The sequence below is a fragment of the Aristolochia californica genome, unplaced genomic scaffold (genome assembly GCF_029961685.1).
Source record: "Aristolochia californica isolate CCGP_79_NKW_82.1479 unplaced genomic scaffold, dmAriCali1.0.hap1 SCAF_233, whole genome shotgun sequence".
Taxonomy (NCBI): domain Eukaryota; kingdom Viridiplantae; phylum Streptophyta; class Magnoliopsida; order Piperales; family Aristolochiaceae; genus Aristolochia; species Aristolochia californica.
The window spans coordinates 12,499-30,000 of record NW_027181919.1 but is presented as its reverse complement, the minus strand read 5'-3'; the positions used below and the strand labels follow the sequence as shown (position 1 = coordinate 30,000).

Sequence of the window (17,502 nt, the reverse complement as noted above, 5' to 3'; positions counted from 1 at the left end):
TTCTTGTATCATCAAACCGTTACCCATTAATACAACACCAACATTATTTGATTCTAAATTCAGAGCAATGCCTATTGTACCCTCTTCAAACTCTACTAATTCTCCTGCCATTACTTCATCAAGACCATGAATACGAGCAATGCCGTCGCCCACTTGAAGTACGGTGCCGGTATTCAAAATTTTTACTTCTATACTATATTGTTCAATACGCTCGCGGATAATATTACTAATTTCGTCAGCTCGAAGGGTTACCATTAGTGCCTCTTAATTCTTTTTCGGAAGCAAAGGGAGAAAAAAAAAAATAATGCCTCGTGGTAGAAGGTCTAATCTGTTATTTCTTTCATGGCTCCGAGCATGCCAATATTAGCACTGATAGTTCGTAGATGTAACTCGCTGTTCAAACAACTATTCAAAGTTCCTAGAGCTCCTTGTAAGGCTTGCTCAAAAACGCGTTGTCGGACCTGATTAATTGCTCTTTGTTGTTCAAAATGAATGGTTTCATTTTTGTAACTTTCTAATCGTTCCAAAGTCTCATATGTGGCATTAATCAAATTCGATTTTTCTCGTTCTATCTCAGAGTATCCATTCACCCGAAACTCATCCGCCTCCGTTTCTACTTTACGTAAGCGAGCTCGGGCTTTTTCGAGCTGCTCAATGGCTCCTCCACGTAGTTCTTCTGAATTTCGAATAGCACTCAAGATCCTCTGTTTTCGATTATCTAATAAATCACTTAATGAAAGTAGATTACCTTCTCATTTATTTCACAACTAAACTTCCATGATCTCTTCCCGAACCAAACATGAATCTTTCGATTCATTTGGCTCTCACGCTCAGTTATTTAGGGGGCACCCCCATATCTTTTAATTGATGAGCTTACCCTCTCTGCTCTGTTCGTATTCCATTCCAAGACATCGAAACTAATACAAAACCAGAATATTAGGAGGGCTCTTCCGACTCGACCAGACAAAAAATCTGTAATTGCCAGCAAAGTTGTTTCTTTTTTAGTTATTTTAAATTTTTTATTAATTTTTTATTTTTTTTTTTTTCGTCAAATCCAAAAAATTGATCTTCTTTTATATTTTATACATAGGTCGTCAATTCGGTATTGGATAAAAAGTGCGAGAAACCCGTTTTCCAGTAAACGGTTCAAATTTTTTTATCGATATGAGTGTTCTATATCAGATAAATTGCCAACTATTATATTAATATAAATTTTTAAACTATCTCCTTATCTCCTACTAGCATAGTGGTAGAAAGAGTACCTTCTTGTGCCTCGACTTCAAAGGGTTTACCTTTAACCATGTTAATGGGCCCACATTCATTATTGGCTAATAGAGAATCAAAGGTTTACCAATGAATCACGAAATGCTATGGTTCTTACATATGATTTCTTAATTTATTCAGAAGTAATTCGTCGAGATCGTGCACCTTTCTTTCTTATTTAATTAAATAAACAAAAAAAAAAAAAAATGCAGCTGGTTGGATCCAGCCTATTCTTGAAATAAACAACTCGCACACACTCCCTTTCCAAAAAAGATCAATACACCAAGCACTACACTTAGATTTATTGGATTTGTTGCTAAAATATTGGTATTAAACCCTAAACTCCCGGCGGATGGCCAATGACCCAAGTAAACGAAAGAATCGGTTACATTTTTCATATGATCTCCTCTTGTAGATAGGACTAAGAAAATCGAACAGAGTTCTTTTTGTATCACCTGATCCCCTCTGTTTTGTTTGATTGATCTCTTTTTTTTTTTCTTAATTTCCTTATTTAAAATAAAAATAAAGAAATTGAATCTATTCTAATTTTTTTTTATTATTTATTATATTTATATTATGGATTATAGAAGTTCTCAATAAGACACTTATTAGCCCTAGACCCCAGGCCTCATGTTTGCTCCATCCTAATCTAATAAAATAAAAGTCAAACTAATAAAAAAAAAAGGGGGGGGGGTTCCCCTTCCATTAAAGGCGGGAAGGAAGAAAGCGAGTGGATTCGCTAATTCCTCATCCTCAAATTAGTCCTTCCCCGGGGTATTGTTTCAACGAACAAGTGATTAGACCAACAAGTGATTAGATGATAGGGGTGAAGTGTTGATCTAATTCTAAGAAGCAAGAGACGGGTACACAGCAAAAAAATAAAATAAGAAAATTAGGACGTATTTTTCATATTTATGGGATTAAACAAAAGGATTCGCAAATAAAAGCGCTAATGCCACGACTAGCCCATAAATTGTTAAAGCTTCCATGAAAGCCAGACTAAGCAATAAAGTACCTCGTATTTTACCCTCTGCTTCTGGTTGTCTCGCGATACCTTCTACGGCTTGGCCCGCAGCAGTACCTTGGCCAACCCCAGGTCCAATAGAAGCAAGCCCTACGGCCAACCCAGCAGCAATAACAGAAGCGGCAGAAATCAGTGGATTCATGGTAAGCTCCTCACACCAAAATAAAGAAATGGTTAATGATACAATCAACCAATGAATTATTACTTATTATTTCATCATTAAGACCCATCCGCCCGAAGTAACTAAGAACTCAAAAGTGAATTGAGGTAATGATATCCCTGAATCAGCAGAACGACTTCAATATCTCCTTTATAATTTCTACCGTGTAGTCTTTGTAAATCCAAAAGGTTCTAGTTATTCCATTTCTTTGGTCTAAGCCACTCTTTTTATTCTTGGCACGTTCTGTTCTCCTCTATATGCTTGACTTCATCTGTTTATTGTTTATTCATTCAATCCCCAGTCACAGATAAAATAAAACGGAAGAACTCCTATTGAATTCAAATTCAGTAGTAGGAAAGAATAAATATATATATATTATATATAATATATATATAATATAAATAATAATAATATATTATATACAAAATATAAAATAATATTATAATATAAAATAAAAAATAATAATAATATAATAAATAAAAAATAGAATAGAATATATATTTCTATTATTTTATTTGTATGTATAGTCCATATATGGATAATTAATGAATATCTAATATCACATATACATGTGTTTCTTGCATAACGTAAACCATTCTTTATGCTGTTGAATCGGATTCTAGTCGAAGAATAGAATCATGCTTCGAAACATACACAGGAATTGGCTTATAGCCATTACACTACACATATATATCCATACCTAGCTCAGCACGACCCCCTAATCGACTTTTTTATGAATCTTATTTGCTTGTAAACTCTTCTCTTCCTTTTACTTATCATTATCGCGACCCCCTGCATGAATATAAATGGATGGGATCGTCAGCCCGAATCATTACGTATAAAGATTTGATTGCAATTAATGACAACTTTGATCAATCGTTGAATCAAATTGAATCAAATCAAATAAGAATGGAATTATTCTTTCTATAGAACATACTCTTTTTGTTTTAGGCGCATGTCGGAGACAGATAAGATAACAATTCTTAGTCAAATTATGAAAAAAAAAATAGAGTAATTGACTGAACAAATATGATCATATCATAGAATATTGATTAGAGAGACATAACATAAATGGACCATAAAGTCAATCTTAGGAAAAAGATCTTTTAGATCTCTTTCCTTTTTTTTTTTACAATTCCCAAATATCGTACATCTTTTTTGTTCCTACTCTAGACCATACATGTCTCGTTTGGATATATTGTGTTCCCCCAGTAGATTATCTTGAGACACTCGAGAGTTGGGATAAGCTTTTTTTTTTCGAAAGCTAGTCAATGATGACCCTCCATGGATTCACCTATATAAGCCGCGGCTAAGGTTGCAAAAATAAGAGCTTGAATCCCGCTTGTGAATAATCCAAGGAACATGACAGGTATAGGAACTACTGAAGGTACTAAAGAAACAAGAACAACAACTACTAATTCATCAGCCAATATATTCCCGAAAAGTCGAAAACTAAGTGATAAAGGTTTTGTGAAATCTTCTAGGATGTTAATTGGTAAAAGTATTGGAGTTGGTTGAATGTATTTACCGAAATAACCCAACCCTTTTTTGGTAAGACCTGCATAGAAATATGCCACTGATGTGGGTAAAGCTAAAGCAACAGTAGTATTTATATCATTCGTAGGTGCTGCTAACTCTCCATGAGGTAACTGTATGATTTTCCAAGGTAAAAGAGCACCCGACCAGTTAGAAACAAAAATAAATAGAAACATAGTTCCAATAAAAGGAACCCAGGGGCCATAATCTTCTCCAATCTGAGTTTTGCTCAGGTCTCGAATGAATTCAAGGACATATTCGAAAAAATTCTGACCGTCGGTTGGAACGGTTTGTGGATTCCGAACAGCTATAGCGGCTGAACCTAATAAGATAGCAATTACGACCCAAGAAGTAATAAGTACTTGGGCGTGGACTTGGAAACCCCCTATTTGCCAATATAAATGTTGGCCCACTTCCACACCAGATATATCGTATATATCCCTTAGTGTGCTTATGGAACATAGTATAAAATTCATATTACCCTCTGACAGAAATAGAACTAAAAAAGGAATTTTAATTATTTTGATTCAACCATCTCTTTCTCGACTCGCCCACTTTGACTTTAATCGCATATTTCAGGTGCCAAGGAATCACAGAATATCCCCATCCATTTTTATCTCTTTTTTGAGATTCAGGAATGGTAACCGATTCAATCAATCTATAGAGTTCAAAAAGTTATTGACTTATCTTAATCTTATTATTAATCAATGATTTCTTATATAGCTAGAACGACCCTCACAAATTGCGGATACTAATTTGTTAAGAATCAATCGGATTGAAGCTATAGCGTCATCGTTGGCTGGAATCGAAATATCTGCGAGATCCGGGTCACAATTTGTATCGATTAAACAAATCGTCGGAATACCCAAAGTGAGACATTCTCGAAGAGCCGTATATTCTTCTTGCTGATCAACGATGATTACAATCTCGGGTAACTCCGTCATATATTTGATCCCACCCAGATATGTTTGCAAGTGAGATAATTGTCTCTTCAACATTGCTGCGTCTCTTTTCGGGAGACGTTTGAGTTTCCCCGCCTCCGCTCTCAAGTCCCTGAATTTATGAAGTCTCGTTTCTGTAGTAGACCAATTTGTTAACATACCCCCGAGCCATTTTTTATTAACATAATGACACCGAACCCTTATTGCAGCTGCTGCTACTGAATCCGCAGCTTGACTTTTGGTACCAACTATTAAAAAGTGCTTTCCCCTACTTGCTGCATCAAAAACTAAATCACAAGCTGCTGACAAAAAACGAGCCGTTCTAGTAAGATTTGTAATATGAATACCTTTACGCTTTGCGGAGATGTAAGGTGACATTCTAGGATTCCATTTCCTAGTACCATGACCAAAATGCACTCCCGCTTCCATCATCTCTTCTAAATTGATGTTCCAGTATCTTCTTGTCATTTCACCCCACACTTTCCCTTTTTTTTTGTTAAGAAACAAGGTACCTTGAAATAAATAATTGTTCCGACGGAACCTTCTGCCAGGGATTGGCCGTTGATACACGGTCCAAGTCATTAATTACTTTCTATTCGTTATTATCTTTATTAACATTAACAAATCAAATGACTGGACCATACATACCATATATATATAGATATATAGTTCAAAGTTAAAAGAAAAGAATGAATATGCTCTTATTAGGAATCATTAAATCCTGTAAATGATTGTTCTGCTGTATCATGGAAAGTCTTTTGTATGCAAAAACCCAATAATTCTCTGTGGTGGAAAAAAATATCTCTTATTTTCCCCTCGAATAGATTCTTCTTTTTTATTTCCAAAGGAATGTTGTTGTGTTGCCTAGAACGATGCACTAATCCTTTAAATGCGGTACCAACAGGTATCATACCCCCCAGAACAACATTCTCTTTCAGGCCTTTCAACCAATCAATACGACCTCGTAGAGCGGCTTTTGCCAAAACTCGGGCGGTTTCTTGAAAACTCGCTTCAGATATGAAACTTTGAGTATTCAGAGATGCCTTCGTTATTCCCAATAAAATGGCTCGGTAACAGATTGCTTCTTCTAAAGCGCGCCCTGTGCGTTCCGCTCGCAACAATCCGATTAGTTCTCCGGGTGAAAAAACATTAGACATTCCATCTTCTGAAACTAACACTTTTGATGTTATTTGACGTACAATAATCTCTATATGCCTATTATGGATCTGCACCCCCTGGGATCGATAAACCTTTTGGATCTTATTAACCAAAGAAATACGACTTTGCGCTATGGTTAGCTCAGCTCCAATTAAAAATCCCCAAGGATTTCCAAGAATTTTTGTTATATGTGCGTTCCAACCTTCAACCCTCTTCTCCAAGTTCATCGATATTGAATGAATTGAACGCACTTCTAACACCTGTTCCACTTTTGGAAGACCCTGCGTTATATCACCCGATCTCGATTTTTCATATATAAATGTAACTAATGTATCTCCTTCATAAAGAATTTCTCCATAATGGCCATGAACGGTTGCTCCCGGAGTGGCCAAATGAGGCTTAGCCGATCTTATTACTAAGGAGTCAACATGAACAATTATAACTTGACCAGATTTTATGCGCGGTCCATATTTTGATATACATACATTTTCACAAATAAACTGCCCAAGGCTAATTGTTGTGGATGTCTTCTCACAATAATTGTGATGGAGAAAGCACCAATTTAAATCGAATGGATTCAAAATGATGTTACTACATGGATCGCGATTGTAAATTCCCCCATTTTCATCTATTAAATAATATTGAATAGCTCTGAAAGGCTGTTTTAAATTCTCAAGTCGCAAATATTTATTTAAGAAGATCTGATTATAAGTTATTAAGCAGTAAGATGAATAAAAATTCGCAATTTTAGATACAGTACCCAGGGGACCTAACAAATTGCTAATAGCAATCGTGGAATCTTCTTTAATTGATTTTTTTCTCACACTGAGAGATTTGGAACCATTGAATGGACCAATTCGAGAACAATTAGATGATGACAAAATTAGAAAAGATTGGCATTGCTTATTTTTATTCAGCAACATATGAATAGTCCCTTGATGTTGGGTAAGTGATTGAATCTTCGCCTTGGGGTAAAAAGGATTAATATTGGTGCGATCTGATCCATTATCGAGATTCAATCCCGAACCTCCCCTATCATTCCTTTTTTCGGTATACGAAATAGGGGACTTAACTAAGTCAATTCTTATGAAATTTCGAATCAGATCATTTGTCCTTACTTCAACAAGGGAAGCATGGACTTCTTCTATAGAACCATTTCGTCCTTGGTCCCAATTCAATACTAAACAAGTTCGAACTAATTGAATATTTGTGTGAGAGATTCCTCGAATGGGTTTGCCGTTTCCATAAAGGATATAATTGACAACTCGGAGTTGCACATTATCTCTTTCCTGCAACGGATCCTGGGGGAAAAGCGTTGCTAAATTTATGCCATCGGCTATTTCATATGTGACTACAGGCCGAACCGAAACAAAATACTTTTTCTTGATGGGTGTAATCCGTTGGACATAGATCCAATTTTTCAATTTTTTTGAGTCCTTAGAATTTTTTTCTCCCGTTTCTGGTGGTACCAAGATGCCGCTATGCCGAGAGATTTTATCTGTTTCTCCGGGAAAATGGATATCTCCTGAAAATATTTTCAGTTCAATCTTTTTCTTTTTCCTCTCCACTCGGACCAATCCACCTACTCGGCTTCTTGTATTTAAAGCTATTCGTGTACCTACTCCAATGAGACTATTGTTCCGTACCATTATGGACGAAGATCCGGGTAAAATATGCACTTCTTCGGGAATGAAAAAAAAGCGATCTACTTTCATTTGGTATTTCGGCCTAAATTCTTTTGCTCCTCGATATTCAATCAAATCTTCTTTTTTTAGGATGAAATCCACCTCTATGGTACCATATTTAGTAATTCCTGAATTGCTTCTTCTGTATTGGGGATCGTCGAAATAAGCAAGAATACTATTTTTACGTAAAATACCAGTTATGAGTATTTCAATCGAGATACCAGAACAGGACATTAGTTCTTTCTCTCGTTCTTGATCATATTGGAATGGGAGTATGAATCTATTTCTTCGCCTCTTCCCCAATAAATCAGAATTCTCGTAGAGAATGGCAGGGTATATGAAATTCCAATGACCATTGGATATGATTCGATCTGGTCTTGAATAATCAAAACCCCTATCTACTTTTTTACCGAAAGGACCCGAACTAAACAATTTGTGTCTCACTCGATCATTAGTCACTGAGAGGCCAGAAATATATCTCTGTTCGACAGGAAGAGAATGAACATTCATTTGATCTTGATCCCTGTGGGGGGAAAAAGGCACTATATTAGATCTGCACGGATCCCCCGATAATATCCATAAATGGCTTGTTTTTGGTAAGAGATGAACATTACCATATGTATATTCAGGTGCATGGTACACGTCGGTACTCCAGTGGATTTCTCCCTCTGAATCAGAATAAATATGTTTTCGAACTCTTTCTTTAAAATTCAAAGTGGATGTTCCAGCGCGAATCTCGGCGATCACTTGTTCTGATTCCACATATTGACCATTTTGAACTAAAAGAAAACTTTTTGGTGGAATATTCACACTATGAATAATGCCTTGACTCTCAATAGTGACATACAGGTCTATATAACATAGAAAAGCAGGATGCCCATGACGTGTACGTGTTGGATGAACCAAATCCTCATTTAATTTAATTTTTCCATTAAAAGGAGCTCGTACCTGTTCTGCAGTACCACCTGTGAATACTCCACCAGTATGAAAAGTTCTTAATGTTAGTTGAGTCCCGGGTTCACCAATTGATTGACCCGCAATGATACCCACTGCTTCCCCTAATTCAACCAGGTCACCATGATGGGACTTCGACCATAACATAATCGACAGATCCAAGATGTACTACGGCAAGTGAAGGGAGTTCGAATATATATTGGTTGTGCCTGAAAAGTTATGAAGCGATTGACAAGTCCAATCCCGATATCTTGATTTCGAGCGGCGATACACCGTAGACCCATATATATATCGTCTGCTAATACACGACCAATTAATGTTTGGATCATAATTTTTTCCGTCATCCCATTTCGGGGACTCACGGAAATACCTCGGATAGTGCCACAATCCGTTCTACGTACAACAATGTGTTGAACTACTTCAACAAGTCTACGCGTGAGGTATCCAGCATCTGATGTTCGTACAGCAGTATCCACAACTCCTTTGCGGGCCCCATAGCAGGAAATGATATATTCCGTTAAAGAAAGTCCTTCGCGTAAATTGCTTTGAATGGGTAAATCAATCATTTGTCCTTGGGGATCCGACATTAATCCCCTCATACCTACTAATTGGTGTACCTGAGATGCATTTCCTCTAGCTCCCGAAAAGGACATTATATGGACTGGATTAGAAGGATCAGTCATCCTAAAATTAAGATGCATTTCCTGTCTCAAATATTCACTTGTAGCATACCATATCTCAATGGATTGACGTAATTTTTCTACCGCGTGTACATTCCCATAATGATGGTGCTTTTCTAAAATAAAACTTTGTTGTTCAGCATCTTGGACTAGCCATCCTTTAGAAGGTATTGTTAAAAGATCATCAATTCCTAATGAAATGGATGTAGCGGTGGCTTGCCGGAAACCCAGAGTCTTTACTTGATCCAGTATATGTGATGTATATGCCATCCCGAAGTGATCTATTAATCTGCTAATAAGTCGTTTCATGACAGTTCCATCTATCACTTTATTGTGAAAGACCAGATCGGGCCGTTCCGCCATAAGTACCTCCGTATTCCGCTGAGTGGGATTCGCCAATGGGGTTGAGTCAGTGATTCGAAGACTTCCTTTCCTCGATCTTGATTCACGTAGAAATTAAGGAATTAGGATACCGGTTGAACCAGGGAGGCTCGCCCGGATATCACATAATTACTTAGCTTAGGCACCGTATGAGTAGGCCCGGCAAAACCCTTGTATGGCTTCTTCTATTTCTCTATAAAAAGAAATATGACCAACTGTGGTTCGAATGTATATACAAAGGATTTCTTTTTTGACACTTTTCACTATTAAATAGTGTCCATAAATCTCATGATAGGTTCCCGAGGATTCATATTGAACTTCTCTAGGAAGTTCTCTTGAGGCAATGACACGTTGATCTAGTCGCCACCGGAGCCACAAAGGGCTATCTAAATTGATTCGTTTCTGACGATAAGCTCCAAGTGCATCATAGGAACTACAAAAATAAGGTTCTTTCCCTTTCGTATACTTATAGTTATTATCGCCAACTATTTTATTTTTATAGTGTCCGCGATTCCATGGATTATACCTATTTGCACAAATACCTCGACGATTCCCGATTGTTAATATATAGAGTCCCATAAGCATATCTTGCGTTGGTATGGAAATGGGATCCCCAATAGCTGGAGACAAGAGATTCATATGAGAAAACATAAGTAAATGAGCCTCCGCTTGAGCTTCCAAAGATAAAGGTACATGAACAGCCATTTGATCCCCATCAAAGTCTGCATTGAATCCCTTACGAACTAATGGATGTAAACAAATAGCACGTCCTTCCACTAAAATAGGCTGGAACGCCTGTATGCCTAATCTATGCAGGGTGGGTGCTCTATTCAGCAATACGGGATGCCCCTGCATAACTTCTTGAAGTATTTCCCATACAATTGGTTCTTTTTCCCTAATTTTACTTTTAGCAATCCCTATGTTGGAAGCAAGATGTTGTCTGATTAAACCACGAATTAAAAATGTCTGGAAAAGCTCTATTGCTATTTCTCGAGGCAATCCACACCGATGTAATGAAAGCGAAGGGCCCACAACAATGACGGAACGACCCGAATAATCGACTCGTTTACCAAGTAAAGTCTCGCGAAATCTCCCCTCTTTGCCTTCAATTACATCTGAAAACGATTTGTAAACTTTATTATGACCGTCCCTCATTGGTTGTCCGCGGATCCCATTATCAAGAAGTGTATCCACGGCTTCTTGTACCAATTTCTCCTGACACATTACTAATTCCCCTGGTGTGGATCTACTTGTTGTTAATGGATCAGTAAGAGTATTGTTCCGATAGATAACTCTTCGATAGAGTTCATTAATATCCGAGCTCATTAGTTTACCCCCATCTATCTGAATAATGGGTCTCAACTCGGGAGGAAGAACTGGTAATAAGCACAAAACCATCCACTCTGGTTCCACGTTTGTTCGGATAAAATGCTTAGCTAATTCTATGCGTCTAACCAAAAAATCCTTTCTTCTTCCAATTTTTCTATCTTCCCATTCATTCCCGGTGGATACCCTCTTCCCCTAATTCCTTCCATTCTGCCAATGAATGATCTGTAATAATTCGCAAATCCAGATCGGCTAATTGTTCTCTGATAGCACTCGCTCCAGTAGAGATTTCTCGATTTCGAAATGTATCGAAGCCTTGGGTAGTAAAAAAAAGTGGGATGCTGTATTTCCAGGATTGGATTTCATATTCGAATGAACCTCGTAATCGTAAGAAAGTGGGTTTTTTAGCAACGGGCCTAGCAAAAGAAAAATTGGGATAGGTTCCTATGAATTCCCCCCTTAAAAATCGGACGTGAAGGTTTCCTCTCATCCGGCTCAAGTAGTTACATCAAATAAAGAAAGGGGTTCTTTTTTTCCAATTCCCATTTTGTTCTAGAAAGCCCCATAAAGATTTACTCCTTACTCAAGTTCACAGCGAGGACCAACCAATATCTCATTATTCATTCTTACTTTTACTTTATGAATTAGTTATTCAATTCAATTACGACAGAAAGGAAATGAGAAATTTTTGAGTAGTCTACTTCCCTTCGAATGAGAAATTCCTTTTATTTTAATAATTCAAATAAAAATTCGAATATCTTCGAACTCACTCATCTCATAAGGGATTTACTTGTCTATGCATCGTTTCATTCGATCTTTTAGGTCCCTACTTCACCTCGATGGTTATGCTATGATATCCTTTGAAGCATATATGCGATGGATAAACTCCTGTAACCATGCCATATTTGTTTACTTGAATGGAATCTCTTTCGAAAACAAATGGAATGGCTAATTCCACGAAAGAAGTTTTTTTTTTCACGAGGTATAACTAGCAATTCCGATTTATCTATTATGGAATCGACCATGGATCAATTCCCTTTTCTATTTGGAAGTATTTAATACACCCATAATTCTGAGCTTCATGTTCCTCCTCCAAAGAGACATGTCAGAGTCGGGGCATCCCAATCGGATTGAATGGGGTGACAGTTTCTCATTCCGAATCTGTAAAATCAAGATTTCGATCAAATCACACATCGCAGTATACTAGGCCTTCTAATTCCTTAAGGGGTTTATCTAAAAAATTCGCGATATAACTGGGAAGACGTTTCAAATACCACACATGAGTCACTGGGCATGCCAGTTTGATGTATCCCATTTGATATCTTCGTACCTGAGAATCAACAAATTCGACTCCGCATTGTTCACAAAATTTTGGGTCTTCTTTTTCATCTCCGATCACTCGATAATTTCCACAAGCACAAATTCCACTTTTAATAGGTCCAAAGATTCTTTCACAAAACAATCCATCTTTTTCCGGTTTATTGGTTTTGTAATGAAAAGTATAGGGTTTTGTCACCTCTCCAACTATTTCTCCATTAGGTAGGATTTTGGTGGCCCACGTACTTATTTGTTGGGGAGAAACCGATCCAATTCGAAGTTGTTGATGTTTATACCGATCGATCATAGAAGAAAAATTCGGATTCATTCCGATCAAGCTTCCTTCCTATGAATCTGGAAGTTCTTCTCAGATACAAGGAAATGATTCAGTTCCAGAGCCAAAGACCGTAGTTCTCGAACGAGTAATCGAAAAGATTCGGGAGCATCCTCCGGGTTAGGTATTGTTCCTCCAATAATCATAGTACCAAGTACTTCCTGGCGAGCTCTAATATGATCGGATTTATAAGTAAGCATCTCTTGTAAAATATGCGCAACACCAAATCCCTCTAGAGCCCAAACTTCCATTTCTCCTACTCGTTGTCCCCCTTGCTTGGCCCTCCCTCTAAGGGGTTGTTGTGTAACAAGTGCATAATGTCCACTGGAGCGCCCATGGATTTTATCATCAACTTGATGAATTAATTTCAGGATATAGGGTTTTCCTATTATAACAGGTTGTTCAAAAGGATCTCCTGTTCTTCCATCAAATATTCTGCTTTTTCCTGGATACTCGGGTTCAAAGACCCATGGATTTGCTGTTTGCTTTCTGGCTTCATATAATTCAGAAAACACTAATTTTCTCGAAGCTTCTTGCTCATATCTTTCATCAAAGGGTGCTATTCTATAATGTCTGTCCAGCAAGTTCCCCGCTAACCCGAGAGAGCATTCAAATATCTGTCCCACATTCATTCGCGAAGGTACTCCTAATGGGTTGAAGACCATATCCACTGGTGTTCCATCTTGCAAATAAGGCATATCTTGTCTAGGCAAAATTTTCGAAATGATACCTTTATTCCCATGCCTTCCAGCTACTTTATCACCTACTTTGATTTCACGTTTCTGTGAAATATATACACGAATAATTTCTGGATTATAACTGGACTTTTTTTTTTTCTGGATCCATCTCACATCAATAACCCGGCCCCTTCCCCCTATAGGTAATTTTAGACAAGTTTCCTTTGCAGTGGATACCTGAATGCCAAGTATGGCTCGTAATAATCTATCTTCTGGAGCATACGATGATTCTTTCGCCGCCTGAGGCGTTAATTTACCTACTAAAATATCACCTGTTTCTACCCAAGATCCCAGCATCACAATTCCGTTTCTGTCTAAATTGCGGAGTAAATGAGCTTCCAAATGGGGTATTTCCCTAGTGATTCTTTCAGGACCTTGGCTTGTCACATGAGTCTGAATTTCATATTTCCGGATGTGAAAAGAAGTATAAATATCGGCATATACCAAACGCTCACTAATGAGTACCGCGTCTTCAAAATTGTAGCCTTCCCATGGCATATAAGCTACTAATACATTTTTTCCCAAAGCGAGTTCACCGCCAACAGTAGCCGCACCACCCGCTAAAATTTGTCCCTTTTTAATGCATTTACCCCGCGTAGCCTGAGGTTTTTGATGCATACAAGTGTTTTTGTTGGAACGTTGATACATAACTAATGGAATGCTTATAGTGTCTCCATTACCTGATAAAATGATCTTGTCAGTATCGGTATAAATAATCTTTCCCTCGCATTCGGCTATAGCAGAAACCCCCGAATCTAGAGCCGCTTGGCGTTCCAACCCAGTTCCAACAATACACTTCTCGGACCGAGAAAGCGGAACTGCTTGGCGCTGCATATTAGAACTCATTAAAGCCCGATTCGCATCATTATGCTCAATAAAAGGAATGAGGGAAGCTCCAATAGAAAAATATTGGAAGGGAAAAATGCTTCGAAGATGAATCTGTTCCCATGCAATAGTCAGGAATTCTTGACGGTATCGAACTGGAACAACCTGTTCTTCTTGAATATCCTGGTTCAAGGCCAAAGAATTTCCTGTCGCTACCATATAGTATTCATCTATACTTGGTGCTAAATAAACCACCAGTACCTCTTTAGATCTCTCAGATATCTCATAAAATGGACTCTCTATAGACCCCCAATAACCAATCCTCGCATGAATAGCTAAGGACCCAATAAGTCCAACATTGATCCCTTCGGACGTGTCAATTGGACAAATACGTCCATAATGACTAGGGTGGATATCCCGTATCCGAAAACTAGCAGTTCGACCAGTTAATCCTCCAGGACCCAAATAACTCAATTTTCGCCCATGAACTATTTGTGTCAATGGATTCGTTCGATCCAAAACTTGAGATAAAGGGTGTAATCCAAAAAAGGATTCATAAGTAGTTGTTAATGGAGTTGAAGTTACCAAATTCTGAGGAGTCGGTATTAATTTATACCTGATTGCTCCACATATAGTTCCTCGAACCACATTTTCTAAACGAACCAGAGCCAAACCCAATTGATCCTGTAACAGATCTGCTACAGAACGAATACGTTTATTTTTCAAGTGATTCATATCGTCAAGTGTGCCCATTCCAAATTTCATTCCGATCAAATGATCCGCAGCAGCCAATATATCTCGTGGTAACAAAAATGTATTGTTCTGAGGTATATCAAGATTCAGTCTCCGGTTCATGTTTCGTCGACCAATCCTTCCTAATTCACATCTTTGTTGAAAAAATGTCTTTTGTAATTCCTTACATAAGGACTCCGAAAATACTGGATCCCCACCTACACACGCAAATTGTTGATAAAACTCCAAAATGGCATTTTCCCTTGACCCGATCTTTTTTTTTTCCTTTTCATTCAGGAAAGACAAGAAAATTTCAGGGTAGCAAGCATTATCCAGAATTTCTCTTAGATTCGACCCCATAGCTGATAGTAGAACTAGAATAGATATTTTTTGTTTCCTACTCACGCGGGCCCATATTCTTGCTTTTCTATCAATCTCTAATTCTGACCTTCCTCCCCAATCTGATATTATTGTGCCGGTATAGACAGCAATTCCGTTATGGTCCAATTCTGAACGGTAATAAATACCGGGGCTTTGCAATATTTGATTGATCACAATCCTGTATATTCCATTTACTATAGAGGTTCCCAGGGAATTCATTAGAGGAATATTTCCAATAAATACGGTTTGCTCTTGCATATCTCTACCGGGTTCCAAATTAATCCTGCGGGTACATATAATTCAGAAGAATACGTGAGTGATTCATACACAGCATCTCTCTCTTTTATCAAGGGTTCCACCAATTGATATGTTTCCACAAATAATTGAAATTCTATTTCTTGATCTGTATCTTCAATTTTTGGAAACTTATGAAGTTCTTCGGTCAAGCCCTGATCAATGAACCTACAAAATCCTTCAAATTGTATCTGACTAAATCCAGGTATTGTAGACATTCCCTCATTTTCATCCCGGAGCATCTTAATTAAGTTTCCCATTTATTGAAAAAATCCCATTATTGGTTAAGTCTTTATCGAACCATATAGATCGATCGAGCAATGATGGAATGTATATTCTTTTTACTGAATCACATGAAATTTTATCCAATTCCATAGACCTATGAAATTGGCATAGACGGAGGAATAAAGAGAGATAATTTTCGACGGATCCAAATGGAGATGGATTAATAAAACATTCCTTGAAACAAAATTCTGCCCCTTAGCTTAGACTGATGGAGTCTTGTATAGAATATACAAATGGATCCAATTTCTACCTGTTATTATGATATTACGATAAGATTGGGTATCAGAAATAAGATTGGGTATCAGAAATAAGATTGGGTACCAGAAATAGATTCATGATTTGATCCATTCTCTATGAATGAGATAAAGACAGAATAATCCGGAACAGTATCGAGTTGGTTTTTATTTTAGCACTTAACTTATTTCATTGATTCCACCATTGTTCAAAAAAGGATTCACAGAGAAGAGGGAGCTCTTGTTAGTGTTAGTAGAATTAGTAGAATACGATTGAAGTGCGTAAAGGGCATTGTATAAGTATATCCAGATATAGCTATCTAGTTATCTGCATATCCCCTCTTTTCGGGGTGCTATATGCGAATTTCCAATTTAGATTCAACTTATTCAATAGAAAAATATTCAATGCAAAATTCAAGCACGACAATTCCCTATAAGATAAGGTGGATAGGACTAGGTATGCGTGTAACAATTTATGTTCGAGGGTTTACATATACACATATATGTTGTTATAATTGAAATTGAAAACAATTGATACTGATTAGTCGTGTATCAACTTTTTTGTTTTCTTATGTTATTAATTTAATTATTAAGGTAAGGAAAGAAAACGTTAGATCAAAATCCAAGAACTGTTCATGAATTCACAGGAAATAATTAATGGCTCCAATTTACTCTGAATTTTGGACTCTGTGCCTAGAAATATCTTTTTTCTGTTTCAATATAAAAAAAAATATTATGTTTTGAAACACTATACAATCAAGAGAACCCTGGACCCAGGGATCCCTTTTGGAAAGGGATAAAGAAACCCGTTTTAAAAATCCAACTCAAACCAAAAAAAGGTTGAGTAACCCCCCCCCCCCAAAAAAAAAAAAAAAAGAAAGAGTTAGGTCTATTTTGGATCATTTTGGCGGCATGGCCGAGTGGTAAGGCGCGGGACTGCAAATCCCTTTCTCCCCAGTTCAAATCCGGGTGTCGCCTGATCAACAAAAGAAAAGCTTCGGAATACCTTATCCTTCTATGCTAATAGAACTCACATATGCTAATAGAACTCACAAAATTCTTGCCTGACAGAAGCATGACTAGGGTTGTAGATACTGTATTTTAAGAATACAGAGGTTCTATAAAAAAAAAAGACTTGAATTTTTATCATTTGGTTATGGTTAAAATCGGGTATCAATATGAAAAAAAACCGATTTATGACTGATTACTGGTTGGTTCGGGCTATTTCTTTGTATTTGATTTATCAATCGAATCGA

At 37.3% G+C, this 17,502-nt stretch overlaps 1 non-coding gene across 1 annotated transcript; it reads left to right on the top strand.

Annotated features, from left to right (window-relative positions):
* The first annotated feature begins 17,152 nt into the window (after nt 1-17,152).
* On the top strand, nt 17,153-17,224 carry TRNAC-GCA (transfer RNA cysteine (anticodon GCA)). The gene has a single exon. It is a non-coding gene; the product is annotated as a tRNA-Cys (tRNA).
* The last annotated feature ends 278 nt before the right edge of the window (nt 17,225-17,502 follow it).